Consider the following 14,802-nt stretch of genomic DNA (forward strand, 5'->3'; position numbering starts at 1 on the left):
GTAGTGCCCTCCCCAATGTTGCACACAGCATTACTGTTTCCCTACATCTGCTTAATATCTTTTTTACAGCCAAGTATCATTGTAGCCCTTCAGGCTAAACTTCCTACTGAGAGTTCATGCAGCAGGCTATCCATCCTGATCTATGGGAGAAAAGAGCAACATGGGCCCATTGAGGAGGCCATTGAGGGCCCATTGATTGAAGATCAATCATCTTAGGGGGGAAAGGTCCAAAGCCAGATTGAGGTGAGGTCCTGCGAACCATAGTCTTGTCACAATTTACCACTACATCTGTAAACAGCAGTGAGTTCATAGTTTTGTCCAGATCAGTGATAAAAATATTGAATAGCACTGCAGTGAGAACAGATCCCTTTGGAACTCCACTAGAAACAACCCTATGGTTCAGAATTACCTGCTTACAATTGTATCTTGAGATCTTCCAGTTAGTCAGCTTTTACATACAGTATTGATTTTGCATGGTACTGGTTTTTTAACCAGAATGTTTGAATAGCACTCTGAAAAAGTAGTGCATTATATGAGAGCTAGGGATTATTAAATTCATTTGCTAGTGGGTTGTGCATAAGGACATTAAATGATTGAATGCCTGCTGAGAAAGCAGACAAACAGAAAGATCCAGGAGAATGATTGTCTCTTTGAATATGCAGTTTGTTTCCAGAATTGTCACGAGTTGTTGAATGGCATGTCCAAATTAGTGCATTGCTTATGTACAGTACTTAGGCCCTGAAACTGCAATTGTTCACATGCTACATTTCATACATACAAGTAGTTTCATTGACTTGGAAGCACATGTGTTTGCAGGCCCAGAGCTTTAATTAACAATATATTTACAAACACCCTCTTTCTGCAATGTTCCTTTTCCTATTTCAAATCTGCCTTAAAGAAAAGATTTGATTTTTAAAATGAAATAAGAATGCATGTAAAAGGTTCATATTATTGTTTGTATGGAAGCAGTGAGAGGACATTTGAAGTCTGTCAGATAGGTCCATCTTGCAAGCATCGTTCTCTTTCTAATCTGTCACCAACACAATAACAGATTGTTAATCTATTTATTGCCAATGCAAACACTGTGTGGTGATAAATAAATAAATTAAATGGTAACCTCCACTTATCTCTAAAGAAACTTTAAGAACTGAAGAGACCGTGAGGTCTTATGAGACTGTAAACATAATCAAAATGTAAATCTTTTGCAATATGCAACCAGAATACATGCACTGATGCATTATTTTTGCTTATTCACTCACTCACTGGATAATTTGCAAAATTTACCACCCTTCAATGTGACTACTGATTTTACTTAATCTTTTAAATCTCACTCATTGGGCCAGGTCTCTGGTACATATTGCTTGCTTTATGCTGTTTTTTTTAGTGATAAATCATGACTATAGATGTAGCTTAACTGGCTTTAAACCAGAAGACTTACAGTTGTTTTGCACTGCCTAAATATGGTAAAATCCCTGTTTTCTGGCATTGTATTAGCCGGCATACTCTAACCAGCACCATGATGCCACTGCGCTCCCGCCATCCACCACTCCACGCTGCAACCCCCCAGCACTGCCACCACCATCCAACACCTTGCGCTGCTGCATGTAAGCCCCCACCTCCAGCTCCGGTATTTTTTAGATAAGCAACTTTTTTATATCACTGGCTTTCCCCACGCATGCCGGATAACAGAGATTTTACTGTATCAAAAGCAGCTAGTATACCAGTGAACTCTGCAGTGATCATCCTGTCCTGTAAAGACAGTCAAGCATGAATGAGAACTAAACAGCAACCTTTATCATGGAGCAGTAGGCTAGCCTCTGAAAACCCTTTGTCTCTAACTGCCTGCTACCTGAGGGGCCACCTCCTACTTCCCAGGTCTTCTAAAGTGTGTCCAAATTATAGCTTTTTTTTATCACTGCAAATCTAGACAATACCTGTGAGATGTTAGGAGGCAGTAATATGCCCTCTGCCCCCAAACTGCGACCTCTTAGCCTGCAGATTCTCATCCTGGAGACTTACTGCATCCAGGAAGGGCCAAAATGTGGCTGTAAGTTTGGAGGCTATATTGCAATTCCAAGAAACAGATCAAAGTGATCCACAAGCCAGGAAATCTTCAACATGAAGACAGAGTCTGTGCATCCACTGTTTCTCAGACCATTGGTACAGAGTCTCAGTGAAGCCATATGTTCAGGGCAAAGGCAGGTACACTGTGTACACAGATCCACTTGGGGTAGTTTCCCTGGGTGCCCTTCCCCCGCCCAACAATCATAGACCAATCTTACCTATTTTAAATACCTCTGTCAAAGCATTAGTAAAACTTGGTTGCTTCTTACTCCTGATACACTGTTTAGCCACTAGTGCACTGCTGAGTTATTGAAAGGAAAGAAGAACTATCAGAGTTAAAGCAGGCGGGTGACACTTTCCTTCATTACCTCTTATCAGAGATCTGTCAGAGTTGGCCATTGCAATCTAGTCCAAATCCACAGGCATGGAACGCCCCTTGCCAGGAGATACTTCATCTTCAGAGCTGGGACTGAACAGGGGCTCAACCTTTTTGGTTTCCTTCTGTGAAGGTTTAATGTCCAATAAAAATATATAATTACCCATTTTTTGGCCTGGTCTCAACTGCTGCCTACTTAGGTCTGTGCTGCCTACTTAGTTCTGCTTTATGTGCAGGGCGCAGCCATACTTCTACTGTGTAGGAGTAGAGAAGCAGTGTTTCAGTGAAGACCTATGCTGGCATGCGAATGTATCGATAAGTATATGTACATAGGGAAGGTTGTGGCTGAGACACAATAAGGACTGTGTATTATATTGTTCCTAACTCCTTTCCCTGTGCCTGTGGATTATCTTGTTTCTGTTAATAGATTTTAAGGCTAGAATCCAATCTCCTGCATAGCACAGATCACAGGACTCCACCTAATTATTTCACCTAATATCATGAGTGTACTTGTATGGTATTACCAGTTTGCACTATTGTATCATAAGTCGCAGTCTGTCACGTAAAGCCTTAGGTTCTGAAGTCGAACAGTTCTGTAAGAATCACCACTTCAATAAAAAAAAAGATTTTAAGCCCTTGTGCTAATGGGGAAAAGTTTGAAAAGTGAATCCTAGAAGATTCAAAGCAAAAAAAAAAAAAAAAAAAGACTAAAATGTCAAAAACTTTCATGAAGCTTTAGCTTTAGCTTATAATATTTTTTAAGGTCCAACTCCTGATTTTTTTTTTTAAATGTTTGTGGTTGACAATGCTGCTTGCAATATTTCCAATTCAAATCACATTTGTTGCTTCATCCACTCTTAGTAGATATTACCTCCAGTTTTCTGTGCCTGAATTCCTATGTGAAATAGCACCTAAGTGCATTTTAAAAGGCACCCTTTAAAATGTTAGCCTACAGTGTTATTCAAATACCTCTTTTCAGTGTAATAACACTAGAGCGGAATTAAAGATTGTCCCCATCAAACATCAGCGTCATTTGACACACCATCAACCAAAATGCAGAGATGCTTCCTGTACCGTAACTTGTCATTTTCACCCCCTTGAAATAAATGGACTTCAAGCAACCAGTTTGACAACACACTCTTGTCTACAAGTAATAAAACATCTGGAAAATTAGACTAAATGGGTAAAACAGTTCTATGTAATAATATGTATCTGGCATCCACACAGCCTCTATAATGCATGTTCTTTTATGGACCAGATGTGGTATTTATGTGTTATGAAGAACAGAGGCATGTTCAGTCATGCTTTTTATTGCATTTAAATGCAAGGTATATTTTAATAACTCTCATAGGGAATTGTATCCTATTGATTAGAAACTGTCAATGTGTCAGCTATAAACTTGAAAAAGTGAGTGAATCTGTCAGAAAACTTCAGGTGTAATTTAAACTGACATTAAAATATACACTTATTGTGAGCTGGCTTAAAAAAGAAGAAAACCCTACTTATAAATTTCCACTTACTATTCCAATGAATGGGATCCATGAAACCTTTGATCTTAGAGTTGTTTATGTCCTTACTAGGCCTGTGTTCTGTTACATTTACAGCTCTATGAAATAATTATTTTTTTTGTTTAGTCTTCAGCCTTTCACATTTTCTCATTAAGATAATAACTTGTATGTAAGCCACCTGTACAATCTCTGTTTTTACAGTCCTTCATGGGATTTCAATGAGATGAATTTAACATGTGTGATAGAAGACTGATCCCAGTAATTCTGCCCACCTTACTTTTATGATGCTGTTTCCTGAGCTGATTTTTAAAAGTAGATAGCCCGGCTGTTTTAATTTTTAGCCCATTTAGCTCTCTTTACCTTTTGAGGCCTTTGCTATCTTCAGATATGACTGTCAACCTGGCACCTACATCTAGATTTCCTTGACTCTTTGATCTGTTTCCCATCTACCTATTTTCATCTACTAAATTGTGACTATTGCTACATTCCTACTGCTATCTTTCTTCTTTCTTGAAATCTTTGTTCCATGTCCTTTATTCAATTATCTTTATCCTTATTAGAACTGTGCTGCAAATCTCTCTTAAACATTTTTATTAGGTAATTTTAAGTGCACAAAAACATCATGGTCTCACAAACAAATAACACATAACACAGAGACTACATTTACAATTCCAAATAATGGTTTTATAGACTGTTCTCTGGAAGCTACATGTAAGTTACAAAAAAAAACACCACTCCAGGCCTCACAGTATATCTTTCCTATTATAATAAATTTTACTATGGAAAAAATGCTATAGGGATGCTGGCTTGGTTGCTGTGGAATCTTCTTTTGTAAACTTCATATGAAGGAGCCCAAGTAATACAATAATTTGTCTAAGTATCTTTTATGGGGATGAAAGCCAGAAATCTTGGAGCCACCCTTGACCCAGAACTGATTGTTTCCTCCTACATTTTCCTTGTCTATCACTTGTCCATCACAGTCTCCATAGCAGTGCCAGATTTCTTCTGCACTTCAACTCTTGCTCTGCTGAAATCCTTATTCATACTTGAATCATTTCCTGTCTCAACCATTTACATTCCTCCTTTTATGATCTTCCTAAATACCTACACTCCTGATCTTCAGGAACTGCACTAGACTGCCTAGATTCTTCTTTCGTTCCATAATGCCCTCTATTCTCCCTCTTCACCCATCCCTACCTACCCACCTTTGAATTAAGTTTAATACTACCCTTCTGATTTTCAAAACTTAAAGTTTTCTCTGCGTGCCTCTACTTCCCTGCTCCCCCAAGGAGAGAGCTGTTCAATCTGGTGACAACACTGTCTGGTGAGGTGAAGTAAATCACCAGTAGGGAAAACGGTGTAGAATACCCAACTCCACAGGATTCAAGAAATGTGTATTTAAATACCCCTGGCAATAGTAATCAAGTTAGAGGCCTGATTCAGGCTTCATCAGCCTGGTTTGACTCCAGCTACCTGAGCAGGATTGAGGCCATAGTGCATCAGGCTCATATAGAATGCAGTTCAGGTCTGAGGAGCAACACCTAATGCTCCAGAAAACGTAAAACTGTAACAATTGAGGTAAATAATCTCATTTTAAAACACAACGTCGATCAGAAGTTACAGAAAGTTCCCTAGCAGCCAAAACTTGGCTGCATCTTAGAAAAATAAACAGCTTTTACCCTCTGCTTTCATGTTTGCCAGCAATGCATTAGGCCAGTCACTCCTCAGGCCTGTTTGACATGTAACTCCTATTAAAATTAATATAACTGGGGGCAGAATTCAGCTTGAGAAACCCAAATGCTAGGTCCCAGCCACAGCAGTAACTCAGTGGTATTGCATGTACCAAGGGTAATTTATTTCTGGTTAGAGCACAATCCTGCCCTGTGGTTTCTGAATGGGTCGGAAGTTCTACACATCCTTTATTCTGCCTCCTCGGGCACCTGCAGAGTAGCTGTGCAAGTCTAGCCGTTCCTTGAGTTCTAGACTGGGAGAAGTGGCAAAAGCAAGAGTTTGGGGGGATCCTCCACGTACTCAGCAGCGAACCTGGAAATGGACTGGAAGTACCTCCGGTCCAATGCCGGGTCCACTGGGGAGCATGGAGAGGGGCCACCCCGTGCCACCCAGGCTTGGTGATTGGCCACAGGGGAACCCCGGGTGCCCCCCCACCAAACCCTGGAGGCACCAGTTGCTAGGCTGGGAGGGCACGGGGAGGCCCCCCCATGCATGCTCCCTGGTGGACCTGGAAGCGGGCTGGAAGTGTTCCTGGTCCACTTCCAGGTCTGCTGCTGAGCGTGATGGGGAGCCCCCCTCCCTGTGTGCTTTTGTGGGACACGAGCCACCTGCTACCTAGAAGTACGTAGAAAAAACATTTAAAGCTGTGTCTGTGTCTGAGTCACTGAATCTTTCCGAATGTCTCCGAATTGATTCGGAGGGTTCTGATTCGATTCGGAGAGATTAAAGGGTCCTCTGATTCAATTCAGATTTGGAGATTCGGCCACTGAATCGGGTCAAATCTCCACCGAATTGAATCAGGGACTGAAGCTTCACGCAGCCCTGCAGCTCAGTACAGTCAAGAGCGTCCTTGTCCTGAATCCCAAATGATGTGCTGGGTGTCTGTAGAAGCCACTCTTCACTGTGTAGTGAAGGGAGATTCTGGTGTGGGTCTGGGGCAACCAGGCCTCATGTTTAATTTGGGGAAAGTAACACTAATGACAGCGGAGGATTGACTAAATAAAAAGTGAGAACATCAGCATTTGACCACATTTTTTTTCTCCATTTAATTTATAAGTCTTCCTGGAGTATAAAGCAACACTATAAACTGTTACAGCAAAGATCCTTAGAAAATATGTGATTAAACAGAGTTACCATCCAAAGTGGTCCTAGAGCACACCATCTAGCACACCTAAATGAGAAGCTTGTGTAGACAGACAGGGTTCCTCTTCATGTAGAGTGGTAGCATTGAAATTAATTCCAAATTAAATTATGATTTTTTTTTTTTTTGGGGTGGTGAGAGAATCATTTTTCTAAATGATAAAATCTGACAACACTTTAGTCTTTCAAAATAAACTGTTTTAAGAGCTATGGAATGATTTTGATTGCAGTTCATCAGTAATATTTTCTTTGTTATAAACAGTGTTAACAGATGTTCTTTTCTGTCGTGGCAGTTTATAAATAATCTCTCTTGTTCTTTGAGCTCTAATATGTACATATTGTATTTGTAGTTTATCATGTCAGCAAAGCAGATCATGCCATATATTAATACCTTATGCATCTTTTGTTCATCAGTGCAGCTATTGATATCACCTGGCATGTGTTTAGTACATTACCTGCATTACTGGAACTAGTTAAAGGTATCTGAAGTGGATTCATTGGTCAGTGTAGTGAAAATACCAACTAAGAAATAAAAGCAGGTATCACTAAGCTGCTGGAACCTTTTTTTCTTTTTCCATCTTACTGGTATCTTTTAATGCACACACAAATAGGGTGCTTTATCAGCTCTCCGTGAAATGCATCATAAATCACATTACTCATCTCAAAGCCAGTGACAAAAGGTCAAAGCTTGTTAGGGGCTAAATTTGAATCCTGAAGGATTCAGTAACTGGGGGAAAATGCTGAGCACCCTTAACTCCTGTTGTGGCCATAATCACCAGTGCTGTGCTGGACCTTACAGAAAAATATGCATACAAAAATGTAGGGGAGATGCATCGGGGGTGCACACGCACCCCCTGAGCATGTCAGTGCACCCCCTGCAAAAAGGCGCTGCCAGTGGTGTTGGTGGTCCGCAATCACTGCTGGCTGCAGCCAACACTGCTGGCAGTGCCTGTGGGTGGTCTCCAACTTCTGGTTGGTGCTTGTCACTTCCCCTCTTCCCTGCCGCCGGCAGTGCCAGCAGCGTCTGTGGAAGCACCCAGCTTACTGCCACCAGGCTCCCACTGCCGCCACACTTCCACCACCACCAGCACAGCCATGCCCCAGCTGCCATAGGCAGCTATATGACACATTCCCACCTGCCAGTGCAATTAGCATGGCTGCAGTGTTGTCATACTCCAGCTATCCCCAGCTCTTCAAAGGTATTCTGAGGTTCCTGAAATCCGGTTGCTTAAAGCAGCTCTCAGGTGCCTTTTTACCTTGAGCTGAAGGCCAAACAAGCCCATAACTATAGCTGAAATCTAATGGGGTGGGAAGAAAGTCAGTGTAAAGCCATCTTTTGTCCACTACTTTCAGCTTTGCCAAGTGCACTTCTGGACAGCTGAGGGGCTGCTTAATATGATTAGCTCTAGCTTACTGTGTGTTGCATGTTTGAATAATCAACCTAACAGAAGCCTCACTTAAAAAAGCCTATCCACCACACAAAGCTTTTATTTTGGACTCAGAGATTAAGTAAAAATATGTGAATCATTACAGAATTAAATTAGATTTTCCTGTGAAGAATGAGATTTGGACTTTTTTTAAAGTGGTAACTTGCAGTACGTTTTCTTACCACCAAAGATCATTTGAATGTAATAATAATGTCAAGTCTAATTACCATAATTATTTCAGAGACTACCTAAGGCTCATTCTTAGCAGATTTTGTAAAATCAAGAAATATTAAAGCATTTAAATTCTGAAAACAAGAAATTAATTATTACAGTAAACTCACAAACTGGAGCAGTACTACCGTTGTAGTAACCCATTGTATAGTAGTCTCAAGACTAGAGCCTTGGTTTGAATTTTGTCTCTCAAAAAGTAGTTCATAAAAGAAGTGGCCCGATCCTGTTATTAAGGACAGTAGATGATTTGTTGCTGACTTCTCTGTGAGCAGGTTTAGACTCCTCAAACAATTGCTACACAACATAGCTTGATTGGCAGTCCCTCCTTAAAGAAACTCAGAAACAGAACAGCAAGACTAGGGACAACCATTACACATAAACTGGTGTAAGTTATCAGAAACTAGTTTAAACCTGTAACAGAACATAAGTTCAGTGCACATAAACCAGTTTCAAAATGGCTGAAACTGGTTTAAGATAAACCTGATTGAATGTAATATGAGACTTAGCTGATTTGGGTCAAACTGGTTTATGCACTGTCTGTCCCAGACCCCTTCCTGGTTTAAGTTAAACCAGAGTCCCCCAGGATCTCAGATGCTTTGCAGTCCTGGGCTGGGCTCTCTGCTCCAGAGAACAGGCTTGCCACACCCCTCTCCTCCCTAGCGAGAGCTCTGGGAGAAACGGCAGGCACAGCAGGGTCTACCTGGCTTCGCTCGCTGCTCATGCAGGAATCCCCTCCTTCTTTACATCTCCCACAGCATAGACCCCAGGTCCACGGACCCTAGGCATGTGGTATACTAGCTAATGCTGAGAGGTGTTTGTGTGTGTGTGTGTGTGTGTGTGCGTGTCCAATTTCACTGAGACAGGCAGACAACACAATGTCTGTTTAGGGATTTTTAAAGCTAATCAACAGGTAGCTCATAATATCCCATGGTTCCTTTCTTGGAAAAAGCTGTTCAGAAGAGTTTTTGAACTAATATGAGCCATGCTCCCCTCAGCTCAGCACTGAAGAAGGAAAGGGAGGGCTGCGCTAACGCCTCCCAGCTTTTAACCTAAGCCACTGCACACATGTGCCTGCATTTTTTCAGTCTTGAGGGAATGTCTGGATGATTGCAAACTGATTCAACCTAGGCCGGTTAGACTAACTTGCAAAGATTGAATCAATTCAGGCTCAGGCTTCTTTGAATGTCTGTCCCTAGCCCAGAGGCACTGACCATCAGGGATCCTGGTTTTCCCAGATAAATTGCAAATTCTCTGATTAAAATCCCCAAACTCTTGTTATTAAAGCCCACAGCCCCCACCCAACCTGCTGGTGCCTCTCACTCCCCCCTACAGCTCCCCCCTGCCCTGTTCATGCCCCTCACTCTCCCTGCAACAGCTCCCCAACCCTGCTTGTGCCGTTCACTTCCCCCACAGCCCCCACACCCTTCTCATGCCCCTCATCCCCCCCACAACAGCCCCCCAGCCCTGCTCATCTCCCTTGCCCCCCACCCACAGCCCATCATCAGACTTGTTTCTCTATAGCTTCTTCCATGAGTGTTGAAACTACTAATGCAAGCAATGGCAGAGAGACTGGATTATGTGGTGCCAAATTCTGCTCTCTGTCACACCTGTGAAACCCACTGCAGTCCCATTATTAGGTCTGGCTTAATGTATATGGGCTTTGGAATTGACAGGCCCAGCTCTCTGCAGCTCCTCTTACATTGTTGTACAGAATACTTGCAAAACTAGGGGGAAGTGTTTTAGAGAAATATGTTTTATCATTGGTTGCAATGTGCTCTATCTACCTGTGCCAATCTGCAATGACCAGAGACAGGGAAACACTAGAAGGAGGAAAGGCAGGACCAGGGCAAGAAAGAAGTAGAGAGAAACAGTGTCTTGGGTGCATTATGAATAAGGAACTTGTTATTTAAAAATGAGCAAGAGGGTCAGAGAGAAAGAGATTAAAGAGAGAGGGTGAGGCACAAGTTATATAATATTGAACCTCAATAATGTAATTTTTTTCTGATTCATTAAACATACCTCCTTGCACACTGTTGTAGTAATGCTGTGGGTGAGACCATAGCTCTATTAAAGTCTATGGCAAAACTCCCATTAACTGCACTGAAGCCAGGATTCCACACTGTATCTTTTAATATACTTAATGTTTGTTCATGATAAGTGACTGGAGAAACAATGATTTTGATAGAGTCTCATAATCTTGGGTAATGTTTTCTTTGATCATTTTTGAAAGCTTTATTTTCACTTCATACAAAAAACTAGAACTCTTGGTTCCAAATGATACCTTTTATTAGACCAACTGGAAAATGGCTAGAAAATTGTCCTTTTTCTGCAAGGTTTCGGGATCAAAGTCCCTTTGTTAGTCTCTGGGAAAAGCGTAGATGGTACAAGATAGTAAAAAGTCCCCATAGGTAGGAAATAAACTTCATTTTTGCACAGAGGGAGCTGAAGATGGAAGTCTGTCCCTCTGGGTCCATGAGAGTGTCTTTGTGAGCTGTGCTGAATAGCTCGGAGATGTGTTGATCAGGTAGAATTCCTTCCCTGGGATTTTTACTTCAGTATTCGCTTTAGTCTTCAACCTGAAACCACAAGAGGGCACTCTTGTTTCACCCGAAACTTAAAAATACTGTTTTAGGTATTTTCTGCAGCAGCACTACAAGAAAGATGGCTATAAGACTGTCACATAAGGTTTTTTGATTGCCACAACTGAAACTCTCCAGCACTATTGTCTAGCAGGTAGAATATGTATTTTGTCTGTTCATTCATTCAACTTCTTAGGGCCTAGGTAATCACTATTTTTCTCCCATTCAAATACTAGTTAGGAGGTATCTGCTGAGATACAAAAGGGAAGAAACTTGACTTCTGAAAAGGTGTTTAAACATTAACCTTCAGTTAAGTTTCCTTCAGAATGCTAGGGATAAAACTCCATGGGTTTTCAAGTTTCACATTTGGAATATTTTGTTTAATACATCTGCATGTTGTAAAAATATATAAATATATCTCAGGCATTATGCATATTCTTAGAACTGCAGCTAATGACTTCACATAATGATTAGCAAAATATAACTCTGCTTAAAACAGTTAAGTAAATACAAGTCTCTCCTTCCCAATATGGATCTTTAACAGTCACCCCCAAAACAATAATAGATCAACCCTTTTTCTTAGTTTCATCATATGTGCATGTGTGTGGGTATACATCTCAATATATAAAACATCCTGTTATTAATAAAAGACAGTTCTGAACCCCGTTCCTGTCTAATTTCTTTTGTTGGTTTGTTTTTTATTTTGGTGTGACCTTGTTACCAGTTATGTCAGTGGGATCAGGATAAACTTTATATGCATTTTCTCTGACATTTCATACTTTCATTGAATTTTAGTGTACTTCTTTTGCCCCATCTAGTAGACTGGGATAGATGATAATTGCAAAATGGAATTGTAGTTAGCATGTAAATGTGGGAGCTAAGAGTCCTATGGTCTGTTTCATCTCCTTTGCAGACTTCCTGTGACTTGAAGCACTATACCTGATCTTTCTGTGCCTTTGTTTGTTCATCTGTAAAATGAATTAATGTTCATCTACTTCATAAGGGCTTGGTAAAGTTTAATTTGTTGAGGTATGGACAGTGCTGTACTTTCCCTTCTCTGTTGTAATACAAAACTGTTATAATTGATGCATTATAGGTGTTTCTCAACTTCATGCTGATAATGTTAATATTGGAACCTCACTGACTCCCAACAGTCAAAATGTAGCTGAACAAAAGAGAAACCAAAGTCTTATCCAGACTGTCTTCTTCATAAAAGCTCGAGTATTCTCATACCACTGGCTGGATTCTGTTTTGTAAATTTTCATTTCCATGAAAATCTGGTAGGTGTGTAATTATAACGCTTTTGTGTATAGATGTGTAATTATAATGTTTTTGTGTATAGATGAAATCAGTTTTTATGTATCAGATGAAAAGTATACCATGTTTCATTTAAACATTATAAAGGCCATTAGTGCAAATTGCAATAAATACTACAAATTCACATATGTCAAGTTCAAGATAATTCTGCATGTACTTCTCTATTCAGAATGATGCATCTTTTATGACAATATGCCCTTAAAGATGCTAGTGTGGATACATTTGCAAGTTTTCATTATAAAACTGTTCAGTTAAGTGCCCCTTTTATATAGTACCTGTCAAGCATGTAAATAACATAATTTGGGATGAGAAAAGGAGTGTGTGTGTGTATATATTAAGGAAACCCAAGTAATCAATTCACTTGTGTTCGCTCTTCCTATTTCAGATGCTTTATAATTGAATGTAAGCATCACCATTCCCATATATCCAGCAGGACACAAATTATTGTGTGCATTTCCCAGCTACTCTGAGTCCTTTCATTAGCTAAGGTACATATACATTTACATGCCACAGTGGTTTTTTCTTCAAGTGTGGGCATGCTTGGGCATGTTCTGGAGGTTTGAAAAATTGCCAGAAAATATACAGCTCAAATAAGACATCAGTGCTTTCATTTTTACTGTTTCCCAAAGTGACTGGATATTTCATTTAATTAAAATCCAGTAACCATAAGAAGACCAGAATTTGCAGATAAAAATCAATAATCAGAATGAATATCCTGCAGATCTTATTGCCAAAACTATTTAAAACACTGCCTGTACTATAGGTATTACCACATTTAAGCACTATGCTTAAACATGGGAAAACGTGTAATACAGCTGGAAGCTTAGACTTGACTAAAATATCTAAATCGGTATTTAAAGCAGAAAGTTAATGTGCTGTTTTGGAATCTAACTAACTGACCACCTTTGATTGTTTTTTTCCTCTTTTTTCCCCATTGCAGAAGAACCCTCCATGGTTTCAGATCAGTTACCCAAAAATAACGTGAAATTTCTTCAACTGTAAGTTGTTTTAAGAATGAGTTATACATCCCAATAGCTACTGAAGCAGCATTACAGAAACCATGAATTTATCTTTCAACTAAGGCTTACTCTAAACAAAAACTGCAACTGGTATTAATGAAAGACTGAACCTCACAAAGTGCCCATAAATGTTTGTATAATGCATAAGCTGTATGGCAGAATACAATTCAATAGTTTTTTTTTATATACAAGAACAGTAAAGACTCACATAAATGCTTTGAGGAAGTACATAAATTCTTTTTTATAATGAGCAAACATGTCCTTCTAAATTATTATTGTTAAACGGGCATGGCTTGATGAAATTATTGAAGCAATTTTACTTACACATGAGAATAACTTGGAAATGATTTGTGCATTTAAATTCTGTTCTAACCAGCGAATTCAGAAGTTGGATCTGAATCACAGAAATGCTTTCTCCATATGACAGTTTGAATTCTGTTAAAATGCCATAGAATCAGGCTGATTTACCCAGTCTAATTACCAAACTGCACAGAGTATAAAGTGATAACTGAGACTCCATTTTAGCCCTTTCAGATTCTGGCAGGAGCTTAAAAAATGATCCATTTGTTGAAAAGTCACTTAAGGATATTCAGAATTCACCATGGCCTCAGAATTAACGCTTTTCCAGATATACTTGGTGAAGAATTCAGCAGTAAAATGAAGCTACATTTAGACAAATAAGCTATCTTAAAATAAGGCTATGGGTCAACCTTGTATCTATAAAATTCAGGAAATTCTGTCTAGAGTCTGCCTATCTCTCTGAGTTATCTCTGCCCTACAATTGACATGTAAGCCTAACTGCATTCAATTCAGTTTAGCCACCACAGGCCACAAGAGCATTTAAGATGTGCTGGCCAGGACAAGGGTTTCCTGTGAGCATGTATATGCAGGCTCCACAGTCTCATACCATCTGGAGAGCACCCCCCTTCCCCTGAAGGATTCAAACTTAAGAACAATAATAATGATCTCTCTTTCTGGTTCTTATCAGCCTGAGTAAGCCTGACACTGTCCTGGACATGCATTTTGGTCAAAGTCTTTCAATTCCTTTGCCTCCTACCCTCTTCAGGTAGTCTCTGCAGAAACTATGCAATGAAGTCAGTGGGTTCAGAATCAGACCCTTGCCTATTTGAGGGGACATGGCATAGAAAAGATAAAGTTTATTTTAAAATGTCAAAGAGCACAGTGTCTCAGAATGAAAACAAACAAAAATGTTGAGGCATATTTTCAGATATTAGCACTGCAGGTGCCCACCCACAAAAAAATAGATGTATTCCCATTTTATGTGCAAAAATGTACACCCTGTGAATAATTGTATGGGCTGGTTCTTATGTACAGCCTTTCTTTGTCTATTCAAATGTGAATGGTGTACTTACACTGAGCATAAGTGCATTCTGGGAACTCACATAGGTG

This window comes from Crocodylus siamensis, chromosome 3 (genome assembly GCF_052110815.1).
Source record: "Crocodylus siamensis isolate JL-2025a chromosome 3, ASM5211081v1, whole genome shotgun sequence".
NCBI classification, from domain to species: Eukaryota; Metazoa; Chordata; order Crocodylia; family Crocodylidae; genus Crocodylus; species Crocodylus siamensis.